The following is a 5,304-nucleotide window of genomic DNA, read 5'->3' as shown; positions in this document are numbered from 1 at the left end:
AATCGCGCACGCTGGGTCCTAAAGCCGGCTGCGTTCCCACAGGTGACCAGGCTCCGTAGCCGGGTGCACTGGTTACGAGCTACGCTCCCCTGGCTTCCTCCGAAGTCCTATCTGTGGTCAGTGCTCGTGCAGACAGGTAAACAGACTTAGCTACTGGGTTAGGCACGATTTGTGAGTAGACTGGTTTCTATGATTTTAATGTGCAACTATTATGTATTTCATAAAAATATTTCTCAGATAAAAGGCTTGCATGTGTGGTCCCTTTTTTTGTTTTTCTTACAAATTTGAACATGAAATAAATGTAAGGAACTGCACTGTGTTTTTTTTTTTTTTTTTTTTTTTTTTTTTTTTCCAACAGTGGATGCTGTAGATTATGGACTGGGCCAGTAGGGCCCCAGATTGCCAGGGGCCTCCAGCTGAGCTAGATAAAACAGATACACAGTCAAACCAAAATTTATTTAGACACCTTTAACTTTTCTCACATTATCACAGTAGAAAATAGTAATAAAATATGACAAGAACTCAGAGTTAAACTGTCAGAACAAATTAATCTTAATAATGTCAGATGGATTACAAGCCACGAAATTCAGACAACTGTTAGTATGACAATATTTACACTACTATCAATACTTTGTTGACTAACTACAAAGCAATGCTTAATTTTGTTCAGTCTGTGGTGTAAAAAATCTCACATTAGCAATTAAAGAAAAAACACTTCAGCAAAACATGATCAGGTCAAAGTATCTGAATAATTTCTGGTCCCACATTTTTATCAGTGTTACTGGTAGTAACATTAACATTGGTAGTATAATATGTCACAGTTTACTTACATAAATGAGCTATAGTGTTCTGCACCCACTGTCTGAATATTTTTTGGTTTGACTGTAAGGTGAAATAAATAAATCTGTTCATGGCAGAACAGAACACTTTATTGCAGCTTTAATGTTGTTGTGGTACCTTGTTGCAATGTTTTATATACACTATCCGTTCATCTTGTAATTGCAGGTTTATTTCTCTTATTTACAGTGTATTTTCTCTTTATTTGGGCATTACATCTCACATCTGCAGCAAGAGGGGGTTTACAAGAGACTTGTTTTTAATAGAACTGTACCTGCTATGTTGAAGAGGTTCTTGTATTGATATAAACCACAGTAGCAATTAAATAGTGCAATAGTTATTTATTTATAACTAACAATGGCACAGACTTAAGTTCCAGGGGAAAAAAGCAATTAGTGACTAATCGTCAATTTGTGTGTGTGTGTGTGCATTTGAGACTGCATTATCTTAGCTTTTTACCTGTGCTATAACATCAGAGAGAAGGGTCTTAAGGAGAGTGAAACCAAGGAGAAAACTTCACATCACATGGGCCTGTGGTAGCACGGTAATTGCTTATCTTTCAGAAACTCAGAGGCGTTAAAGAATTCAAACACTTGGGGTGTAAACTAAAGAAATTGCCATGATTTAACAGTCTTTTGCAGTTCTTCGCTGTTTCTTCACTTTCTATGCAATCTTTATGCAGTACCCCAATGCCTCATTACTTCATGTACAATATATATATATATAATATAATCTTTTTTTTTTTTTTTTTACAATAACTTGGACAGTACAGTTACATCCCTTGTTAAACTCTTCAAACATAAACTGTTTGACATAGAGGCGCCAGAATAACAGAAGTCTAAGCTTTCACAAGAATAATGCTTATGGTAAAATGAGAAACAGTGATGTGATTTTAATTAAAAAGTGCATCAAGCTTTATGCACCCATTTTGCCCGAAGCAATGTAATGAAGAGAATATATTGAGCTGTTTGCATATTAACCCCACAATGTCATAGAAAAAATCATCTGAGAATATCTGAATAGTTTGACATCAGCTGATATTTTCACTTACGTATTAATCCAGATAGATAGATAGATAGATAGATAGATAGATAGATAGATTTACTGACCGACTGACTGATAGATCAGCAACCACAGGCCTAACAAAGAATCCTGTGTTCTATTTATTTAATTTCACACAATGGCCTTTAAATCTGTTTTTGGTTTAAATGGGTGGATTGAGCGTTGTGTATGTTAATTAAAAATATTATTAAGTGAGAGAAGAAACATTTATAATTCAGTGACATTTATACAACGAAGTTGTCTTTTATTTCAGTCAGGATGATTTTGGTCCCCACGCACATTGTGAACGCATGGCGTTCTGACCCCGCTGAATGTCTGAACTGAGATGCACAAGCAAGTAACAAACGATAGCAAGTCACCAAATGTCAAATGATAAGAAAACAGATCCAGTCTCAACAACACGTCCAAACAAAGACTCTTACGCTTTGTTAAATTCGAGGTGGTGGTTTAACCCATTAGTTATAATGAGACCGGCCGAGATCGGCGGTCGGTGTGTTTTGTTTTGTTCGCATCCGGTGGGCGAAGCAAGCGGTTCCATAGTGTAGTGGTTATCACGTCTGCTTTACACGCAGAAGGTCCTGGGTTCGAGCCCCAGTGGAACCAAGCGTTTTTCGTGTTACAGTTGTAGACATTTGGTGCTCGCAGCGACGTCGTGGCATCTAACGGATCTTAGTGTTTCCTGGTGAACTGGTTTCAATCAACAATGTACGTATTCCGTGTTTATGACGCTTTTCCTATGCAGATATATGAACACGCCTGGCGGAATTCTGAGTGCTTTAGCCAAAATAAATCATATTTGTATCATTTGGCAAAAAAATGAGGCAGTTGCAACGTTATTAGCTAAACTGTAAATAACATAATTTGGTTAATGACGGTGACAAGCAACATACTAGCGGCGTGCTAACGTCAAGTCAAATATAGTGTTTGTGCGACCCCTACTGTTAACTGTAATGCGGACCCTGCATCACATATTTCTGCTCGACTGCTGTTCCTACAAATTGAGTCACCAATTAACGTAGACTTTAGAAAAGTTCATCATTGCCCAGTGCTAAACTTCTAGGTCACATTATAAAGCATGGTGCTGCAACGCCAAGATTATGCTGATTACCAAGCACAAACTGATCAAATAGACTATACCATGAGTACAAAATGAAAAGTGTGGTTAGAAAGGCTGAAAATATAAATAATGGAAATTAATGGTGGTGTATCAAAAGCTCATTTAATTGCATATGCACGTTCTCTTACATTTAATACTGTACTTTTCTCAGTACGCTTTTCTTTGAGCAGTTCTAGTAATGACATAATTATGAAACTGATACCTTTATATTTTTAGAACTGAAACTGGGTTTGTTATGACATCCTAGAATGCTAGAATGTGCATTCATTTATAGGCTAAATATGAAGATTTCTATATATTATATACCATGATAATTTCCAGGCAAATCAAATGGCGACAAATATGTTTTAAGGTTTTCTGGAAACTGTGGGCAGAATATTTTTTTTCCCAAACCTCTTTTACACCAATAAAATAAGCTAGAACACCATAAAATAATCTAATATATCACTTCTGGCAAAATAAAATGCTCTAATCCACATTTGTAAGCATTACTGCTATATTGTGATAAAGTTGTGTGTAGTATCAAATTTCCACTATCCATAATGATGAGCAAAATATTTGCTGAACAATAAACTATTTCTGATTTTCATTTGTGGTTTATAGACAAGAAAAGGCATGAGCTTGTCCTCACTAAACAGATTTACTGAAAGATGTTAAATATAGCTGGTCATGTCTTTGCAATTTCTTTTTTTAATATCAGGATTGGAGCTGTCCAAGGTTCTGAAGGAACATATTACATGATTTACAGTGCTAGTAAATAACAAACAAAACAACAATTAACAAGTTCTTGATTAATATATCTGTAATAAGACAAAATATCCTAACATGGTTCTGCTGGTTAACCAGAACTCACCAAAACAAAGGAATGACTGACTGTTTGAGGTTCACACTCAAATGCTAAAATCAGTTTACAGTATATTGCAAGAACAAGCCAAAATCCTGTGGTCACAACACTAAATGCATGCAGTGAGATTCTTTTTTTAATTTCACAAACAATATTAACAGAAAGTTCAGTGTCAGTTTTATTTTAAAATGTTGGTTCTTTAAAAACAGCATATAGACTATTGCAGTACCTCTTAACCAGTGATTCCAAAGCTCACTAGAAGATTGGGTGCAAGTTCACCCAAAAAATAATACATGTTGTTCCAAACTAGTTTTCCACAGTGCTTTTGTGGAACAAAATACAGAACTTTTTGAGAAATGCCCATGCTGCAATTTCAGTGCAGTGAAAGCGAATAAAGACCAGAGGCTGTCAACATGTGAAAAGGGCGCAAAAGTACCATGAAAACATTATAAAAAGAGTTTGACTCATGCATCGTATTCTAAGTCTTCTGAAGTCATATGGCTTTGAACAAAGCCTTGAAAGTCTGTGTTTTGTATGCTGTGCAACAAAAAGACCAGATTTGTAAATTATAAGTAGATTCATAGACTATTTTTATTTTGAATTATTTAAAATAATATGTTAAAATAAATTATGTTAAAATAAATGAATAAAAAGCAGCTAAAAAGCTACAAATGAAGATATAGGCTAGTGCAACATGTGAAACATATTTCCTAATCTGCATGGAGAAAAATCCTGAACTTTAATGTACATTTTAATTTTCTATTCATTTCAATGTATTGTTTACTTGTATAGGGTTTTATACATACTGTTCTAAAGAAGATTTACAGACAATAGAAAAAAAAAAACAAAAGGAAAAGAAAAGAAAAATTGTTCCATACAACCCCCTAGTGTGCAAGCTAAAGGCGACAGGGTTGAGAAAAAATTCTCTGAGATATTTGGGTTGATGTTCAGGTCGGGCCCCCTACATGCACTACTGAGCTCTCACTGTGAACATTTTTTAATTTGCTGTCAAAACAATTGTTAGTAGATATAAAACATTTGTACTGGCACACTGTGTGGTGATTCTCACTCTACATATATTTACTCTTCTTATATTTTCTTTAAAAAAGTTCTTGGTATAAGCTATGAAACATGTTTACAGCAATTCTGCATTAAGAAAATCTAAGAGAAAATATATTTTGTTTTTATCTGGTAAAAATTAAACATTGCATTAACATGTTAACATAAAATCTTAAATTATTTTACTGCACTGACACCAAAATGTATGAAATAGAGCATTTAAAAAAATATATTATTACTTGGCTTCACGTATGTGACCCTGGACCACAAAACCAGTCTTAAGCAGCATGGGTATATTTGTAGCAATAGCCGAAAATACATTGTATGGGTCAAAATTATCGATTTTTCTTTTATGCCAAAAATCATTAGGGTATTAAGTAAAGAT

General features: G+C 34.7%; 1 non-coding gene across 1 annotated transcript; it reads left to right on the top strand.

Annotated features, from left to right (window-relative positions):
- Positions 1-2,429: 2,429 nt before the first annotated feature.
- Positions 2,430-2,502, top strand: trnav-uac (transfer RNA valine (anticodon UAC)). Its single transcript has one exon. It is a non-coding gene; the product is annotated as a tRNA-Val (tRNA).
- The last annotated feature ends 2,802 nt before the right edge of the window (positions 2,503-5,304 follow it).

This window comes from Labeo rohita, chromosome 14, assembly GCF_022985175.1.
Source record: "Labeo rohita strain BAU-BD-2019 chromosome 14, IGBB_LRoh.1.0, whole genome shotgun sequence".
Lineage (NCBI taxonomy): Eukaryota > Metazoa > Chordata > Actinopteri > Cypriniformes > Cyprinidae > Labeo > Labeo rohita.
Note: the sequence above shows the minus strand (reverse complement) of the source record. Positions and strands in the feature narration are given on the sequence as shown.